Source organism: Balaenoptera acutorostrata, chromosome 14 (genome assembly GCF_949987535.1).
Source record: "Balaenoptera acutorostrata chromosome 14, mBalAcu1.1, whole genome shotgun sequence".
NCBI classification, from domain to species: domain Eukaryota; kingdom Metazoa; phylum Chordata; class Mammalia; order Artiodactyla; family Balaenopteridae; genus Balaenoptera; species Balaenoptera acutorostrata.
Genome location: NC_080077.1, coordinates 40,955,781 through 40,977,177, shown reverse-complemented (window position 1 = coordinate 40,977,177; position 21,397 = coordinate 40,955,781). Strand labels below are relative to the sequence as shown.

General features: G+C 36.7%; 1 non-coding gene across 1 annotated transcript; it reads right to left on the bottom strand.

The window, feature by feature from the left end:
* Positions 1-9,356: 9,356 nt before the first annotated feature.
* On the bottom strand, positions 9,357-9,463 carry LOC114238982 (U6 spliceosomal RNA). Its single transcript, XR_003624198.1, has one exon. It is a non-coding gene; the product is annotated as a U6 spliceosomal RNA (small nuclear RNA).
* Positions 9,464-21,397: the final 11,934 nt, after the last annotated feature.

The window sequence follows — 21,397 nt, the reverse complement described above, 5'->3', positions numbered from 1 at the left end:
CTCCTCTCCATGGTCTGATCCCTCCCTCTAGTGGTAAGCATTGCAAATGCAGCTGGAAGGACTGAATTCCCCATGCGCTGGCACCAATACAAGCAGGGTGGTATTGGGAATTGGATTATAATATTTAACAGACTATCCCCCATGCCCGAAACTTCCAAGAACAAAGATATTTTAAAAGATGTGTTCTTTTTTCTTAAAAGAAAAAAAAACACATCAGGTAAGCTTGAAAGAAATTCCATTTATTCAGTTTCAGTGTAAAAATTATGCATGTTTTATGAAGATAAAAATGGGGGCTTCCCTGGTGGCGCAGTGGTTGAGAATCTGCCTGTCAATGCAGGGGACACGGGTTCGAGCCCTGGTCTGGGAAGATCCCACATGCCACGGAGCAACTAGGCCCGTGAGCCACAATTACTGAGCCTGCGCGTCTGGAGCCTGTGCTCCGCAACAAGAGAGGCCGCGATAGTGAGAGGCCCGCGCACTGCGATGAAGAATGGCCCCCGCTCGCCGCAACTAGAGAAAGCCCTCGCACAGAAACGAAGACCCAACACAGCCATAAATAAATTAATTAATTAAAAAAAAAAATGGAAACTTACCACTATCAAGTATAACTCGTCTGTTTCCTTTCAGCATTTTAGAAACCAACCCTGGGATTCAGAGCATGAATTTGAGCTCAGGCATTTACTAACTGTGAGATCTTGGTCAAGTAACTTTTCAAAGCCTCATTTCCTTCATTTGTTAAAAAAAAGAAAAAAAGCTCCTTCATCTGTTTAATAGTACCTATCCTATAGGGTTTAGTGAGGATTAAGTGAACTGTTGTGTGTGAATCACTAAGAATTAAGTTATCTGGACACGCTAAGCTCTGCGTTTAGACGGGCAGCATTTGTCACCTTCTTGCTTTGCGTTAGGTGGGGAAAATAATAAGCATGCAGTGCCTCTCCTCTGTCCTGCTCAAAAACTACCCCAGGTCATTGCAGCACAAAGCTGCCTGCTTTGTGACACTCTATAAAAACGTTCTCTCACAGTTACTATTGACAACCCCATCAGAGGTTTCAACCTGGAAACCTCTGCCTACATCTCTTTCTTGTGAGAGTTGGCTGCAGCAGTCTCCTTGGAGGTTTGGATGCACTGCCTCCCCAAATAATGTCCTCTCATGATCTGAAATTTCAGGGTGTGGCAGCCACAAACTCCCACCAGAAGATCCTTTGGTCAGAAAACTTTGTAACCTTTTATCCTGCTTGAGCCAGCAGATGGAATGAAAATTATTCATAAATAAATGTGTAGAAAATAAACTCTGAATATATTTAATGTGTATGTATGTATGTATATATATATATATATATATATACACACACATACACATTAACTATATATTTAAACAATAATAGGAATTACAATATTTCCAAAATCTTGCAGAAAGACCATTTACATAATAAATGATTTTTATGATTGCAATCGAATGCTACTATACATGAATATAATCTCTTCACACACAATGGCTTTGACATAATTGCTGACACTCGTGTAACTCTTCACTTACTTAAAGCAAAGAATAATTAACATATTCTAATCATAGCAAAAACCTGTTCACTGACCTATGATAATTTAAAAGCTTTCTTACCTTTCGAATTTTAGGAAATTTCTTTAGGGGTTATTTTTTAATCCCTTCAACAATTCATAGGTGGTGATTGGATGAATGAACAAATGAATCACTCTGTCAATCAACAGATTTTATTTATGGCTCCTATAGAAGAAAAATACTCTTGTGAAGCAAATAGAACTGACAACTGATTTCATAAGGGACACACTGAATGAGACAGTGTACCTGAAAGCACCTTAGAATGATGTTTGGAACATAGTAAGGATTTAAGTAAGGTTATTAGAATTTCAGTCTAAATGTAATGCACCTCTCAGTTGCTTATTGTAACATAGGTAAAAATATGGAAATTATAGAGACAACAATATTCTGAATAAAAATTCGTGCCATAAAATAAGCATTCCAAAAATATTTTTATGAATAAGTGAATTCCAACAGTTCTTAGAACTAATTATTATTTTAATAGGTTTTTCCTCATTTTTTCTGTACATTTTTTATAGAGGTGAGATCATACTCTATAAATTATCTCATATTCTGCTATTATGGCTTTCTATTTTAAAATGTTCTTTCCTCATAAGCACTAAAAACCATTTGAAATTATTATTTTAATGACTCCCTAAAACACTTTATATTCTTTAATTTACAATTTCCCTGTTGTTGGACAATAAGATTGTTTATGTTTTCTTGTTTTCTGTTTTTTAGCATTAAAACTAAAGCTGTAATAAACACTGATGTAAATCTGCATCTATTATTTCTTAACATTGATTCATAGGAGTGTTATTAAAGGGTGAAATTATGTAGTAAGTATCTATTGATTTTTCCTGACTGGCCTTTTTTCCCCTTCTTTTGGTGGCAGCACCTCACTTTGTATCCCAAGATGTTTGAGTAAAGTCATCTCCATCCCTCCTGGCTGCAGTTACTCATTCAGGACTGAATGGGAGACCCAACACAGGCACCGAGATTCAGCCCTGGTTTTTCTAAGAACTACTGTGGAAGAGTCATTCCCTTTCATTAGGGATTGCTAATGTGATCTGAATACAAGCCCAATTTTCTAGTGCCACCGGAGAGAGCCTGCCTTGGTATGAAGCTAACACAGAGGAAAGGCAGAAGCTAGAGATTTAAAAAGACAGATTCCTAATAACAGAATTTCAGTAACAGATTCCATCCTAAAACTAGGATATAATAATTTCTTTTTTGACATAAGCAGGTGTAAGGTGAGAGTTTCTACAACTTGCAATCCTTAGAGACCAGACTAGTTAAAAGAGTGTAGCATGTTTAAGATTGATGCTTTATTGCTACTTTCAAGAAATTGTAATTTATATACACAGTACCATTTAATGAGGGTATCATCATATCTTATCGGTGTTTCATATTGCTATTTTTAAATCTCTACTAATTTTATAGGGGAAATGCTATTTTATTTTAATCTATATTTCTTAAACTAGTGGTGGTAATTTTTAAAATGTGTTAACCATTTTGATTTGTTTGTTAATCTACTTTTCCCATTTATATATGATGATTATTGATGGGGTTTTATGCAACCTCTATTAGTTTTATACAAAGTTTTCTAGCTTTTCTTTTCCATATGTGTTACATTTTTAAAAATCTATTGCTTAACTTTTAGATATGTGATATCTATTTTTTCCGCTAGTGAAATTTCTCCAATTCAAACTTGAGAAAGAGAGAGATTGGGTCAAGATTGCAGAGTAGAAGGACATGCACACATTCCCTCTTGCGAGAGCACCAGATTCACAACTAACTGCTGAAGAATCATCGACAGGGAGACACTGGAACTCACCAAAAAAGATACCCCACATCCAAAGGCAAAGGAGAAGCTGCAATGAGATGTTAAGGGGGGCTCAATCACAGTAAAATCAAATCCCATAACTGCTGGGTGGGTGACTCATAAAGTGGGGAAAACTTATACGACAGAGGTCCACCCACTGGAGTGAAGGTTCTGAGCCCCACGACAGGCTCCCCAACCTAGGGGTCTGGCAATGGGAGGAGGAATTCCCAGATAATCAGACTTTGAAGGCTAGTGGGATTGATTGCAGGACTTTGACAGCACTGGGGGAAAAAGAAACTCCAATTTTGAAGGGCACACACAGGGTACTGTGTGCATCGGGATCTGGGGGAAGGAGCAGTGACCCCATAGGAGACTGAACCAGACCTACCTGCTAGTGTTGGAGGGTCTCCTGCAGAGGTGGGGGGTGGCTGTGGCTCACCACAGGGACAAGGACATTGGCAGTAGAAGTTCTGAGAAGTACTCCTTGGTGTGACCGCTCCCAGAGTCCACCATTAGCCCCACCAAAGAGACTGCAGGCTCCAGTGCTGGGTCGCCTCACAGACAACCAACAGGGAGGGGACTCAGCCCCACCCATCAGCAGACAAGAGGATTAAAATTTTACTAAGCTCTGCCCACCAGAGCAATACCCAGCTCTACCCACCACCAGTCCCTCCCATCAGGAAACCTGCACAAGCTTCTTAGATAGCCTCATCCACCAGAGGGCAGACAGCAGAAGCAAGAAGAACTACAATCCTGCAGCCTGTGGAACAAAAACCACATTCACAGAAAGATAGACAAGATGAAAAGGCAGAGGGCTATGTACCAGATGAAGCAACAAGATAAAATCCCAGAAAAACAACTAAATGAAGTGGAGATAGGCAACCTTCCAGAAAAAGAATTCAGAATAATGATAGTGAAGATGATCCAGGACCTCGGAAAAAGAATGGAGGCAAAGATCGAGAAGATGCAAGAAATGTTTAACAAAGTGCTAGAAGAATTAAAGAACAAACAAACAGAGATGAACAATACAATAACTGAAATGAAAACTACACTAGAAGGAGTCAATAGCAGAATAAATGAGGCAGAAAAACGGATAAGTGACCTGGAAGACAAAATGGTGGAATTCACTGCTGCAGAACAGAATAAAGAAAAAAGAATGAAAAGAAAAGAAGACAGCCTAAGAGACCTCTGGGACAACATTAAACGCAACAACATTCATTATTATAGGGGTCCCAGAAGGAGAAGAGAGAGAAAAAAGACCAGAGACAATATTTGAAGAGATTATAGTTGAAAACTTCCCTAACATGGGAAAGGAAATAGCCACCAGAGTCCAGGAGCCACAGAGAGTCCCAGGCAGGATAAACCCAAGGAGCACCACGCCGAGACACATAGTAATCAAATTGACAAAAATTAAAGACAAAGAAAAATTATTGAAAACAACTAGGGAAAAACAGCAAATAACATACAGGGAAACTCCCATAAGGTTAACAGCTAATTTCTGAGCAGAAACTACAAGCCAGAAGGGAGTGCTGTGATTTAACCCATTTAAATTGATGAAAAGGAAGAACCTATAGCCAAGATTACTCTGCCGGGCAAGGATCTCATTCAGATTTGATGGAGAAATCAAAAGCTTTACAGACAAGCAAAAGCTAAGATAATTCAGCCCCACCAAACCAGCTCTAAAACAAATGCTCAAGAAACTTCTCTAAGTGGGAAACACAAGAGAAGGAAAGGACCTACAAAAACAAACCCAAAACAATTAAGAAAATGGTCATAGGAACATACATATCGATAATTACCTAAAAAGTGAATGTATTAAAGGCTCCAACCAAAAGACACAGGCTCACTGAATGGATACAAAAACAAGACCCATATATATGCTGTCTACAAGACACCCACTTCAGACCTAGGGACACATACAGACTGAAAGTGAGGGGATGGAAAAAGATATTCCATGCAAATTGAAATCAAAAGAAAGCTGGAGTAGCAATACTCATATCAGATAAAATAGACGTTAAAATAAAGAATGTTACAAGAGACAAGGAAGGACACTACATAATGATCAAGACATCAATCCAAGAAGAAGCTATAACAATTATAAATATATACACACGCAACATAGGAGCACCTCAATACATAAGGCAACTGCTAACAGCTGTAAAAGAGGAAATCGACAGTAACACAATAATAGTGGGGGACTTTAACACCTCACTTACACCAATGGAAGATCATCCAAAATGGAAATAAATAAGAAAACAGAAGCATTAAATGACACAATAGACCAGATAGATTTAATTGATATTTATAGGACATTCCATCCAGAAACATCAGATTACACTTTCTTCTCAAGTGTGCATGGAACATTCGCCAGGATAGATCACATCTTGGGTCACATATCAAGCCTCAGTAAATTTAAGAAAATTGAAATCATATCAAGCATCTTTTCTGACCACAACGCTATGAGATTAGAAATGAATTACAGAGGAAAAAACGTAAAAAACACAAACACATGGAAGGTAAACACTACATTACTAAATAACCAAGAGATCACTGAAGAAATTAAAGAGGAAATCAAAAAATACCTGGAGAAAAATGACAATGAAAACACGACCATCCAAAACCTATGGGATGCAGCAAAAGCAGTTCTAAGAGGGAAGTTTATAGCTATACAAGCCTACCTCAAGAAACAAGAAAAATCTCAAATAAACAATCTAACCTTACACCTAAGGAACTAGAGAAAGAAGAACAAACAAAACCCAAAGTTATCAGAAGGAAAGAAATCATAAAGATCAGAGCAGAAATAACTGAAATAGAAACAAAGAAAACAATAGCAAAGATCAATAAAACTAAATGCTGGTTCTTTCGGAAGATAAGCAAAATTGATAAACCATTAGCCAGACTCATCAAGAAAAATAGGGAGAGGACTCAAATCAATAAAATTAGAAATGAAAAAGGAGAAGTTACAACAGACACCTCAGAAATACAAAGCATCCTAAGAGAATACTACAAGCAACTCTATGCCAATAAAATGGACAACCTGGAAGAAATGGACAAATTCTTAGAAAGGTATAACCTTCCAAGACTGAGCCAGGAAGAAATAGAAAATATGAACAGACCAATCACAAGTAATGAAATTGAAACTGTGATTAAAAATCTTCCAACAAATAAAAGCCCAGGACCAGATGGCTTCACAGGTGAATTCTATCAAACATTTAGAGAAGAGCTAACAGCCATTCTTCCCAAACTCTTCCAAAAATTGCGGAGGAAGGAATACTCCCAAACTCATTCTATGAGCCCACCATCACCCTGATACCAAAACCAGACAAAGATACTACAAATAAAGAAAATTACAGACCAATATCACTGATGAATATAGATGCAAAAATCTTCAACAAAATACTAGCAAACAGAATCCAACAACACATTAAAAGGATCACACACCATGACCAAGCAGGATTTATTCCAGGGATGCAAGAGTTCTTCAATATATGCAAATCAATCAATGTGATACACCATATTAACAAATTGAAGAATAAAAATCATATGATCATCTCAATTGATGCAGAAAAAGCTTTTGACAAAATTCAACACCCATTTATGATAAAAACTCTCCAGAAAGTGGGTATAGAGGGAACCTACCTCAACATAATAAAGGCCATATACAACAAACCCACAGCAAGCATCATTCTCAATGGTGAAAAACTGAAAGCATTTCCTCTAAGATCAGGAACAAGACAAGGATGTCCACTCTCACCACTATTGTTCAACATAGTTTTGGAAGTCCTACCTTAGGCAATCAGAGAAGAAAAAGAAATAAAAAGAATACAAATTGGAAAAGAAGAAGTAAAACTCTCACTGTTTGCAGATGACATGATACTATACATAGAGAATCCTAAAGATGCCACCAGAAAACTACTTTAGCTAATCAATGAATTTGGTAAAGTTGCAGGATACAAAATTAATGCACAGAAATCTCTTGCATTCCTCTACACTAATGATGAAAAATCTGAAAGAGAAATTAAGGAAACAATCCCATTTACCATTGCAACAAAAAGAATAAAATACCTAGGAATAAACCTACCTAGGGAGACAAATGACCTGTATGCAGAAAACTATAAGACACTGATGAAAGAAATTAAAGATGATACCAACAGATGGATAGATATACCATATTCTTGGATTGGAAGAATCAATATTGTGAAAATGACTATACTACCCAAAGCAATCTACAGATTCAATGCAATCCCTATCAAATTACCAATGGCATTTTTTATAGAACTAGAACCAAAAAATCTTAAAATTTGTATGGGGACACAAAAGACCCCAAATAGCCAAAGCAGTCTTGAGGGAAGAAAATGGAGCTGGAGGGATCAGGCTCCCTGACTTCAGCCTATACTACAAAGCTACAGTAATCAAGACAATATGGTACTGACACAAAAACAGAAACATAGATCAATGGAACAGGATAGAAAGCCCAGAGATAAACCCATGCACCTATGTTCAACTAATCTATGACAACGGAGGCAAGGATATACAATGGAGAAAAGACAATCTCTTCAATACGTGGTGCTGGGAAAACTGGACAGCTACATGTAAAAGAATGAAATTAGAACACTCCCTAACACCATACACAAAAATAAACTCAAAATGGATTAGAGACCTAAATGTAAGACCGGACACTATAAAACTCTTAGAGGAAAACATAGAAACAACACTCTTTGACATAAATCACAGCAAGACCTTTTTTGATCCACCTCCTAGAGTAATGGAAATAAAAACAAAAATAAACAACTGGGACCTAATGAAACTTAAAAGCTTTTGCACAGCAAAGGAAACCGTAAACAAGATGAAAAGACAACCCTCAGAATGGGAGAGAATATTTGCAAACGAATCAACGGACAAAGGATTAATCTCCAAAATATATAAACAGCTCATGCTGCTCAATATTAAAAAAACAAACACCCCAATCCAAAAATGGGCAGAAGACCTAAATAGACATTTCTCCAAAGAAGACATACAGATGGCCAAGAAGCACATGAAAAGCTGCTCATCATACTAATTATTAGAGAAATGCAAATCAGAACTACAGTGAGGTATCACCTCACACCAGTTAGAATGGGCATCATCAGATAATCTGCAAACAACAAATGCTGGAGAGGTTGTGAAGAAAAGGGAACCCTGTTGCACTGTTTGTGGGAATGTAAATTGATACAGCCACTATGGAGAACAGTATGGAGGTTCCTTAAAAAACTAAAAATAGAACTACCATATGATGCAGCAATCCCACTACTGGGCATATACCCAGAGAAAACCACACTTCAAAAAGACACATGCATCCCAATGTTCATTGCAGCACTATTTACAATAGCCAGGTCATGGAAGCTACCTAAATGCCCATCGATGGATAAATGGATAAAGAAGATGTGGCACATATATACAATGGAATATTACTCTGCCATACAAAGGAATGAAATTGGGTCATTTGTTGAGATGTGGTTGGATCTAGAGACTGTCATACAGAGTGAAGTAAGTCAGAAAGAGAAAAACAAATATCGTATATTAACGCATATATGTTGAACCTAGAAAAATGGTACAGATGATCCGGTTTGCAGGGCAGAAATTGAGACACATATGTAGAGAACAAACGTATGGACACCAAGGGCGGAATGCTGCGGGGGGATGGTGGTGGTGGTGCGATGAATTGGGAGATTGGGTTTGACATGTACACACTGATGTGTATAAAATTGATGACTAATAAGAACCTGCTGTATAAAAAAAAAATGTGATCAAATGTATTCTATTGGAAAGAAGCAAAAATAGACCATGTTTACTGTCTAAATTATATAATAATTTAATGATATTTAGCATCTGTTGCAGATGTATTTATTATTACAGATTGTATTTGCTTTATCAGTGTCTTTGCTTTGGTAATCAAAATAAAATAAAATATAATAAAATAAAGTAAAATCTGGGAAAAAGAAAATGGAACGCTTCATGAATTTGTGTGTCATCCTTGTGCAGGGGCCATACTAATCTTCTCTGTATCATTCCAATTTTAATATATGTGCTGCTGAAGTGAGCACTAGACTTGGTTTTATCATTTAGTACTGTGACTTCCGGCAAGATACTTAACTTCCCAGAATATCTGTTTGATCGTCTGTTAAATAGATATATAATGCTTACCTAATTTAAGTAGTATGAGGATTAAATGAGATAGCATATTGACATGGTAAAAAGGAAGAAGGGATTATGTTCCTGTGTTACATAGCAATCTTTCTTTCTAGATTTCATTGACATCTACTTGTCATTGTTCAATAATGCCAGGACTGTAGTGAGAGAGTCAACCACATTACCAAACCAGTCAGTTATAACTAGCAGTCAACTGATGAAGCTTTTTGGGGGGTGAGAGGAAAATTTTATTTATTTTTTTCGGTAAAAATAATTTTTCTGACCATCCTGGTCTTTAAAAAAAATGGATTAATGATTATTCTTCAGAGGAGCCTCTCCTTTAAATGCTCTGGTTCTAAACATTCCATTAGCTCAAGATTGGTAATAGATTTTGTGTGCCAAGCAAACTAAAATGCAGCTTTTTTTTTAGTTTTAAGACACCTTTTATAGAAAAAGACAATATTTTAAAAATCTTATGGGAGCAGTTCCACTTCTAATGATGATGGAATAAGATCAAACCAGACTGAATCCTCCACAGAAAACAACCATAAAATCTGGACCTAATACAAATAGCAGCTATGTGTAGCACTGGAAAGTAAACAGAAAAAGATCGACTATAGTGGATTATACTGGTCTAGAAAAGTGGAGTTCCCATTTTTTGAAACTTTCAGCCTGAGACCAAGTGCGAATGGTGCTGAAGGCAGTGGGGACATGATGGAAAATGGCCTGGTAAACCAGAATACTGAAGCCAGAAAACTGTGAGAATAGGTAAACTCTGGAAGAAAAAAAATCACAAAGAGGGTTATCAAATTCTTCCTACCCATATCTTTGACTGACCCATTAACCACACATGCATGAAACATAGAAAGCATCTTGGCCAGTAGTAATCGAACTGAACGGAGACTAAAGCTGCCACCCAAGAAACAAAGTTTGCATTTTCAATTTTGCATAGATTGATAATTGAAAGGATTTATCAGAATCCACAGAGCACACAGTTGGCCCTCTCTATCTGTGGGCTCCACATCTGTGGAATCAACCAGTCATGGATTGAAAATATTCAGAAAAAAAGAAATTCCAGCAAGTTCCAAAGAGCAAAACTTGAATTTTTCTTGTACAGGCAACTAGTTGCATAGCATTTACATTGTATTTATAACTATTTACATAGCATTTGCATTGTATCAGGTATTAGAAGTAAATGTACAGATGATTTAAAGTATACCAGAGGATATGGGTAGGTTATATGCAAATACTATGTCATTTTATATAAGGTACTTGAGTATCAGTGAATTTTGGTATCTGCTGGGTGTCCTGGAACCAATCCCCCATGCACACCGAGGGATGACGGTACTCATGTAAGACTTTTATTAAAGGCTGAGGATATGGTACAGCAAGAGGAAAAAAAGTTAAAAAAAAAAGCACTGAGGGTGCTTGAAACCTCCAGGCATGGCTCCCCAGGGTCTGTTATGTTCACAAAATGAATATGTATTTCACCTTGGGATTGAATTGCCAATATTTCTCTGATAAATCTTGGTTTCAGGAGAGCTGCCCAAAAGTTTCCAGGAGGCTCTTTTATGCTCTTCTGGGTATAAAAGCCAAGCCCAAAAGTTTAAACGGTCATGCCAGGTGTAATTCATCAATAAACAAGCTGATCTTGGGTGCCTCCAGGGAAGTTTTGAACTTAAAACAGGATATTAGTTAGCTGACGGATCTTTTCTTGGCCAGGATAAGGTGCCAAACTTCCAGATGTCCCTGGAGATAAACATACAGCTGTTCTAGTCCAGATCTAAAATAATTTTATCCTACACAAATTCCAATAAGATAATTGCCTGCTAAAACAAAAGAAATGACACACATCAGGGGAAAATAATAGAATCCAGAATCTCAACAACTTAACGTTTATAATTCCTAGGGTATAATGAAAAATTGCCTGACATATGAGAAACCAGATAAATGGAACATATTGCCAATAGAAAAGAAAACCAATTAAGAGCAACTCTGAGATGACACAAGTGTCAGTAGTAGAAATTAAAGGTTTTAAAGTGGCTATTTTAACTTACCTCAATGAAGTAAAACAAAATATATTCACAATTGAATAAAAAGGTAGGAAATCTCAGCAGAGAAATAAAAATGGTAAAAGAAAAACCAAATGGAAATTTTAGAACCAAAAAATATAATATGTTAAAAAAAAATCACCAATGGTTGGACTTAGAGGAATGGAGATGACAGTAGAATGAACTTGAAGATAGATCAAAAGAAATTAGCCAATATGAATAGGAAAAAAAATAGAGAGCCTCAGAGATCTGTCAGATGATAGCAAATGGTTCTATATGCATAATGGTTCAAAAAGGATATGAGAATGAAACTATAATAGAAAAAAAATTAATTGAAGATATAATGGCCAAAATTTCTCAAATTTGATGAAAGACAGAAATTTTCAGTTACAGTACTTGCACTATTGAAAATGAAAGATAAAGAGCAAATTGTGGAGAAGCAAGAGAAAAATGACATTTTACATATAAGAGAATAATAATCCAATTAATCAGCTCACTTCTCATAAATTATGAGGCCAGAAAAGAATGGAACATTATGCATGAAAATACTTAAAGAAAAAGCTGTCAACCCCAGATTCTATAACCAGTAAAAATATCCTTGAAAATAAAGGCAAAATAAAGAATAAAGAATAAAAATCTATAGAAACATCTTAATGCCATCTCAATCAAAATCCCAACAGTTCAATTTTCTTGTTTATCTTTTAAATACCTTGTGTGTATGTGAAAACTGAGAAGATGATTTTAAAAAATCATATGGAAATGCAGAGCCAAGTACAGCCAAGACAATCTTGAAGAAGAACAAAGCTAGAGTACTTTTACTATCATATATCAGGACCTATCATAAAAGTATAGTAATTAAGGGAACATGTTATTGGTGCAAAGATAAACAAACTGACCAATGGAACAAAATACAGAGTTCACAAATAGACCCAGACATGTATGGTCACCTGATTCATAACCAAGATAATACTGGGAAAAGGATGATCTTTTTAATAAATGATGCTGAGTAGACTGAATTTCTATAGCAACAAAAATGTATTCTGACCCCTAATTTATACCATACACAAAATCAATTTCACAGGTATTGTAGATCTAAATGTGAAAGATAGAACAGTAAAACTTTTAGAAGGAAACATGAGAGAATATCTTTTTTTAAAAAATATTTATTTATTTATTTGGCTGTGCCAGGTCTTAGTTGTGGCACAGGGCATCTTCGTTGCCTTGTGCAGGATCTTTAGCTGTGGCATGTGGGATCTAGTTCCCTGGCCAGGGATGGAACCCAGGCCCCCTGCACTGGGAGTGCAGAGTCACTGGACCACCAGGGGAGTTCCGAGAGAATATCTTCTTGATTTTAGTTGGAGGAGGCAAACATTTCTTTAAAAGATTCTAAAAAGTACTAACTGTAGAGAGAAAATTTGATAATTTAGACTATATTACATCTACAATTCTTTTTTTAATCAAAAGAAACCATTAAGCAAGTAAAAAGGCAACCCAGAGAAAGAAAAGCTATTCACAATACACTTACCTGACAAAGGACTCATAGACAGAATAAATAAAGAACTCCTACAAGATGACAGACAACTCAAAAGACCTGTACTAGAATGTTCAGAGGATTTTTATTTATAAAATCCTCAAATTGGAAATTACCCAAAAGCCCATTAACAGTAGAAAAGTTAAATAAATTGTGATATAGTCATACAAGGGGATATTACACATCAATAATAATGAATGATCTATGACGGCCTGCAAGAATATGAATGAAAATGAAAGAAGCCAGACACACAAATAAGTTAACACACTAGCATTATTTTAATAATCATAATAAAGTTTTTAATAATCAAAAAAAAAAAAAAGCCAGACACACAAAATAGTACATTCTTTAAGATTCAACTTAATTATTAAAGAGAAAGGGAAAAATAGGAAAGAATTAATAGTGATTATGCTTATGGAGGAAGTATTAATGAGAGGAAGGGCCTTCAAGGAAAGCTACAGGGATGCTACTGATATAATTTCCACTTCTTGATATGACTGCTGGTTAAACAGGTGTATCTGATTTGCAAAAGTACTCCAAACTTTACATTCAGGATGTGTTCCCTCTTCTTTAAGTATGTTATACATCAAAAAGTTCGTATGAAACAAAAGAGAGGCAGAGGGAATTAACCAAAGCAAAATTAACTAGCAAGTCAGTGGCAAAAGAGGAGTTCTAACTTCCAGCCTGGAATGCAGAACCTTTCACTCAGAGGCTGGGGACAGAGCAGGGGCTGGACAAAAAGGCCATTATCAGAAAGACCATTTGGCCTGGGCCTCCTATTCAGGAAGGGCCCCCAATGTGAAGTTTTTACATCACTTCCAAATAAGATTATACATATAGATAGGAGATAAACTGACATTTTGAAGAGCATGTTCATCAAACATCTTTAAACATTACCAGCTCACCCTACCTTATGATAAACTATTAAGCAACTGTATACTGTTTTAGTAGATCCTGTAATTTATGATATGAATAGCAAAGCTATACATCTTTATGGGGGCTTATATTAAAGTTATTAATTAGTTAATTTACATTTCAAAGTATATCAAGCATTTTATAATATGGCTTTGGCATGTCTTCTTTTTTTTTTAATACATTTATTTATTTTTATTGATTGATTGATTGATTGATTGCTGCGTTGGGTCCTCGTTGCTGCCCGCGGGCTTTCTCCAGTTGCGGAGAGCGGGAGCTACTCTTCGCTGCGGTGCACTGCGGTGCACTGCGGTGCACTTCTTTTTGTTGCGGAGCACGGGCTCTAGGCGCACGCTTCAGTAGTTGTGGCTCTTGGGCTCTAGAGGGCAGGCTCAGTAGCTGTGGCTCACGGGCTTAGTTGCTCTGTGGCATGTGGGATCTTCCCAGACCAGGGCTCGAACCCGTGTCCCCTGCATTGGCAGGCCGACTCCCAACCACTGCGCCACCAGGGAAGTCCCATGTCGTCATTTTTAAGGATATCGGAAGCCCCTCCAAATGAATCTGACTTATTAGAATTGCCTGTACGTAAAACCACAAAAATATTAAAGAAATAATAGGGTTTCCACAAATGTTTCTTGAATCTGAATCCAAAATTGCAGTTTTCATTGCCTAATTAAGGTCTAAAATAAGATTGATTCTATGTCCTATCTGGTTTAGTGGTCAATTAATTACAAATTTCTGTTAAAGCTGGCTATATTTTAGAATTTAGTCTAAACACACAATATGCTATCTTTTTATGGATGAGTGTAATAGAAAAGTCTGATTCACAAACCTGTAGTCTTTTCCCCCAATGGATAAACTGTTTCATAAAAAGCCAAGAAAGTTACTGAAACTCTTTATATAGAAATCCATAAAAGGACAATCATATCACTGAGCTATATCCATTGCCTCTATTAATGCTTTGGAATTTAAAACAAAAACGAAGAAAACCTTCTACTATCTATTATCTATAATAATCAAAGCTTGATTTATTTCACTTTCCACATGTTAATATTTTGAACTTTAATATTTAAAATCCATTCATACTTTATTCAGGAATGAAAATAAAAGAACTACTAAAATTATTGAGGGGAAATCAGTTATTGGAATGAATCCCATCCAATAGATTTAAAAAGTCACCTGAATCTTCCAAACACATCAAGTTTGCTGTTTTGACTGGAAATTTTATAAAACAGGATTGCCAGGAGAATACTGAACACCAACTGTTGCTGATGCTTGCAAGATCAGAAGTTAGTTGATAACAACCTCCTATCGGTATTTCAACATGAGTGGCCCAAGGCCAGGAAAATGACAGGGGTGCAGGGGTGGGCTGAAGAGGGTCAGCATGAAACATAAAGGAAAGCCCACTGAATATGAATCAATCTGAACTTCACATGATGTAGGATTCAAATTACTTATGAAGCAAATATTTAGAAAGCATTGTGAAGCATTAAGAACACATATTAACTTCAAACAAAAAGCATTTAAAATAGCCATGCTATTTTTAGGGGTAGATATATAACGTCTTGAGAAGGGGCCATTCAAATGTAAAATTGTTAAAATATCCCTATATGTTCTTAAGATGCTCCAATTCTTCTGGTATCTCCTTTCAACTCATGGCTTTTGCTTCCATCTCTTAACACCAGGAAGCCAGGAGCTAATTCCATTTTCCAGTGTACTAAGTTGCACTATATAAGCAATACACAGTTTCCCTGTTTTATGATGTCTGTAATTTACTTTTAAAAACTTCAGCAAAGATGCAGTAATATAAACGTGTGTGTTGGTTGGTTGCATACAGAGTTAGTTACATGTAGAGTATGGGTACTTAATCAAGAATTCATGGCTTGGCATGGGTGGCAAACATACATCAAAAAGGCCACCTCAGGGCTTCCCTGGTGGCGCAGTGGTTGAGAATCTGCCTGCTAATGCAGGAGACACGGGTTCGAGCCCCGGTCTGGGAGGATCCCACATGCCGCGGAGCGGCTGGGCCCGTGAGCCACGGCTGCTGAGCCTGCGCTTCTGGAGCCTGTGCCCCGCGACGGGAGGGGCCGCGATAGTGAAAGGCCCGCGCACCGCGATGAAGAGCGGTCCCCGCACCGCGATGAAGAGTGGCCCCCACTTGCCGCAACTGGAGAAAGCCCTCGCACGAACCAAAGACCCAGCACAGCCAAAAATAAATAAATAAATAAATAAATAAATAAATAAAATTTAAAAAAAAAAAAAAAAAAAAAAAGGCCACCTCAGAGAGGACTGCAAGTGCTTCCGTATTCATGTCTTTGAAACACACCAGATATTTGCTAATTAGCATCCTGAATGTCAGATATGGATTTTTACTGATGAAATTAGTGATTTGTTAATTAGCATAATGAACAGTAGAAACAGGCTCTCCTTGGTGAAATGAGTGGTATTCAATTTACATAGATTGGCTATAATCTAGAGATCTTTGTGTGAACAGAATTTAAGAAACTATTTACTTGACCCCCAAATGGTCATGTATCCAGTCATTGGTTGGGAGGATATCCGGTGGCTGAGTCTTTCTATTACGATCAAGTGCTGTTTCTGGAATATTGTCACTTCTACTTTAAAAGAAATTTTCCGGCTTCCCTGGTAGCGCAGTGGTTAAGAATCCGCCTGCCAATGCAGGGGACATGGGTTCGATCCCTGGTCTGGGAAAATCCCACATGCCACGGAGCAACTAAGCCTGTGAACCACAACTACTGAGCCCACGTGCCACAACTACTGAAGACCGGGCGCCTAGAGCCCGTGCTCTGCAACAAGAGAAGCCACCACAATGAGAAGCCCGCGCACTGCAACAAGTAGCCCCCACTCGCCGCAACCAGAGAAAGCCCACACGCAGCAACGAAGACCCAATGCAGCCAAAAATAAATAAATAAATAAATAAATAAATGTATTTAAAAAAAAAAGAACTTTTCATGCAAGGTGGTAGTCTCAGCACCTAAAAAGAACAGAGAGTTGGGACTTTCTAGAGAATACAAAGCAAGTTGTATGAAATGTTTAGAGTCTGCTTACTAATAGGTGTTTATTAAATAAGTATCTAAACGTGAAGCCAAACTTGGTCTAAGGCTTGTTTTATTTTGAGCCGGTACTGGTGTCATGAGGGAGTAGCTTTAATATACCTCAGTCTTTTGTGATGTGCACTAATAGGTGCCAAAAAGAACTAAAGGTCAGTTCTATCAAATTTAGGTGAGTTCACAGGCCCCTTGATTCATTTCTGCTCATTCCCATAAGAATTTATATCCTCAGTCTTTTCAAACTGTCTTTGTTAAGTCACAATGATAAACTAATTTTTGTTAATTTTTCTTTTACCCTTTCCAAGAATATACTTTCATCTCCATTTTCACCTTCTTAAAAACTCAAGTGTCTTAATCCAAAGGTGGAACTTAATGATGGAAAACCTAGCCTCTACAGGGAATGAGTAGGTTGATGGTTTCGGTCTGAAAGAGCTTTGCATGTCCTTAAGGTGTACTCTACTGGGTGATAATATTCTGACTTTATATTGAGCTGACCTTGGCCTCTAGCGTTTTGTTGTAGGTGACAACATGAATCTCCAAGAATTTAAAAAGTCACCTAAAACTTCCAACAGATTGGACCTTGTTTTTATATCAGTAACTACTTTCCTGCATAACTAACAAACCCTCACTAGCATAGTTCCTGAGACATAAATATTTGCTAAATGAATTAATGTAAACATTCACAAATGATCCAAAAAATTAACCATGCTTAATAAAAAAGGTGAAAATATTTAAAGTTAAAGTATTAAATAAATGGTTTACCAGTTACTTCTTCTGATGCTGATTTTCACTCTGTACAGAAGGTGGAGCCAAAGACATATTTATCTACTGGCTGGGAGTCTCCCATTAAACAAAACAAAACAAAAAATTCTTCCCTTGACAAATAACTTTGTGTGTAGCCTCACAGAAAAATTCACTTGGAAATAGGTGTAGGCTAGAGAATAAGTTCAGATTTTACCCAGGTTGAGACAACCTTTTATCCTCAAACCCCTCTCAAGGATGAGAGAATGATAATAAATGGCAAGCAAGTTTCAGTTAAGTGAATACTCTAGAGTTCCAAAGTAAATTGTCAGACCCCAGAAATATATCTATTGAAAAAGGATTCTAGCACAAGTGGGTAATATGTTGGGAAATCTACACTATTCCAAAGGAAATATGATTGATCAACAGTCACTTTAAGAACCCATTTCCTGGCTGGTTTTACCAGTTTGGGTAGAGCATTTCTGAATTTGCATACTTTTGGGGTTGCAAATTAACTTTTTCTCCTTCCTTACAGTCCAATAAACATTAGATAAAATGGAAATTTGGTACCTGGTTAGAATTATTCTGATGTTAATGAAAGGAAATCCATAAGACAACGCCATCTTAATCCAATACAAAATCATCCTAGACCCTCCTAGTCTTTGATAATCCTTTTATTCTTCTACAGCTGCCTTTGGATTCCCACAGAGGTATTGCAAACTTCAACTCTGATCAACTTGTTCTAATCTGAGAGTCAGCTGATAACCTCATCTTTATTTGAGAAGTTACTTTTAAACCCTAGCTTTCTAAAGCACATACTCTCTACTTTAAAGCATATTTTTTCCTTTATGGTCTTCATTCACTCTTGTTTGAAAGGAGTAACTGCCCTTTTTTCCAAAGTTAAGACTCCCCCAAGTACCAGGGTGATATTTTCCTTACAAATAAACCCACTTTCCTTTACCTGATTCTACCTTGCCTCTTTCTTCATTCTTTTTCTTTGCCTGTATTAAATAAGGAAATCCACTGAGGCTGTGTGAGTGCTGTCTTTTTGGCACACTACCTACATACTATCTCAGTTATATTACCTGTACCTGTGGTTTCAAATAGCAATTCTATGAGTAAAACCCCAAATCTTATGGCAATTTTAAACTGAACTCCACAGCCCATGTTTGAAACTGCCAGCCAGATATCTTCACCAAGATGTTTCAGTTCTTCATACCAAATTTTCCAAGTTGAAATCATTAAATATCTTTCAGCAAATCAGTTCCTCCTCCGGACTTCCTTTTTGTGTGTGTGTTAGTAACATTTTCCCAATCAAAACTCCAAAATCAGTTTCCGCACTCCTCTCTTGTCCTCCCCATTCAATCTGTCATCAAGTTCTGGTAAATCTACCTTCTTGTCCTTTCTTACTCCTAGTACCCTAGTTCAGGTTCTTATAACTAACTCACTCCTCTACCATTACAATATTCTCCTTACTAATCTTCAATCTTTATCCATCAATTATTTTTTAACATCCATGCTACACATTGATGTGGGAGTAATCCATCAGAGTTTGTGTGAGATAAGCACTCAAAATCCTTAAAAATTAATCCATTCATCTCTTAAAATTTCAAAAATTGCTATTTTGAAACAAAGGTAAAAATCAAAAAATGCAGTTGGTTTTCACATTAAGAAATACTTTGCACGATTCTGAAAAATAGTCTACTCTTCACTGTGCCAATAATGTGTTTTTCTCAATACACAGAGCAACATGGATAAAACGGAGTCCAAGGCCTGGCTCATGGTGGCACCTAAAGAAATTCTGCAGAGGACAGAACTCTAAAGGACTGTCCCTCATCTCTCAAAGAGCAGTGTTGCCTAGCACATCAGGCCGCATCCATTTCTTCTGCATAGACAGGGCCTGGCAGTCAGAGAATATACAGTTCTGAAAAGTCAGTGTTTATATTAATGAAATGGCATTGGCATTTTTGAGAATATGAGAAAAACATTTAAAAAAACCTATCCCACAATTTTTGCAAAAGATTCCAATGGAGATAAGTTTCTAAAGTCAGATAAATGGGATGCTTTAAAAAAATGTATATTATTGGTCAAAATACAAATCACCAGCACTGCTACAGTATGAAGTATAATAGGAGTTGCTGCTAGACATTTGGAGAAGCTTCGAGGGGTCCATGAAAGGTAACTGTTGTCAATGTTCCAACAAGGAAGCCATTCAGCGGCCCAGCTCTTCTTGAGCACTCTTACTCATAGGATCAAATCTTGGTGGCATTATTCCAAAAGAAGAGAAGATCACATAGAATGTCTTCATCTTTTATGAAAGATTTTGTGGAAATCACTTTAGAAATAAAAGATATAGTACAGTCCATGTTAGGAGAACTTATTATTTAATTGCTGGCTAATGCTATGACTAATCTCTTTGGCTTAGAAAATGGTTTAAGCAATTTCCATGAGTAACTTATTTTGGTATAAAGAAGTTCTTTCTTTCTCTTTCCAGTTGGTCACATAAGCAATAGACTAAAAAGAAAAGGTTCCAGAATACTTAAATAACAATTTCATTTTATACACCTAACAAAACAGAATTGGAAATAAACACAATTTTTCATTAAAAAAAAAAACCCTGTTATAGAATAGCCAATTGCAACTTTTCTTTCATGTAACTAATTCTGAATTAGCATTTTAGGAAATTTTAAAAAATAAAATGGATGATTTCAGTAATAATTGTACTTGATAAATCCTTTTACAAAAGTAAACCAAATATTTACGTAAATTTAATGAAGCATAGACTTCTTTTTTTTTTTAAGGGGGAGGGAAAGCAGATTTTCTTAAAATAAAAAGAATAAATTACATTTTCGTGAATGTGTTCTGAATCAAGGGAAGTAATTTTTAGTTAGGACAAAACAATAAACTCATTTGAAGGAAAGGACAATATAAATACAAGACCAAAACAATATTTATGGATTGCTGAACTTGAAGACTTGAAAGTCAGATTATAATTTCTGGTTTTTTTCCCCTTCTTTAACATAAAGAAAAATGTACCCTTAGAAATAGCATAGCCAGCACATAAGAGAGCAAAACTGTGTCTTAACACTACAACATTTCAAAAGGTGCTTTATTAACCATTTCAATGAAATCAAATTTAGGGAGAGGTATCTATCAGAAAACATTTGCCATCCTCTTCTTTTCTGATATCTGTACTACTGAGAAGAGTAAAGAGTATTAAGGCTGGATGAGTTTGCTTTGTTTCCAGAGAATAATGGCCAAGAGATTTCCCTGCCCAACCTCAGGAGAATCACTGAAGCCAGTTTATGGGAATTGTCCTACCACAGCCCTCTAGTATGGCATCTGGAGTGTCCTCAAAGGATCTACCCACTCTAAGATTGAGGCCACATGACTCAGGCTGTTATAAACCCTAATGCAGAGGGTTGAAGAGGGAGGACCATGGAAGTGGTGGAAAAGCACATAAAAATTATATGCAGACCTCTGCTCTCATCAGGCAGAAAACTATCCAGTGGGTTTTAGAGAGGGAGATGGTCTCAAGGAAGG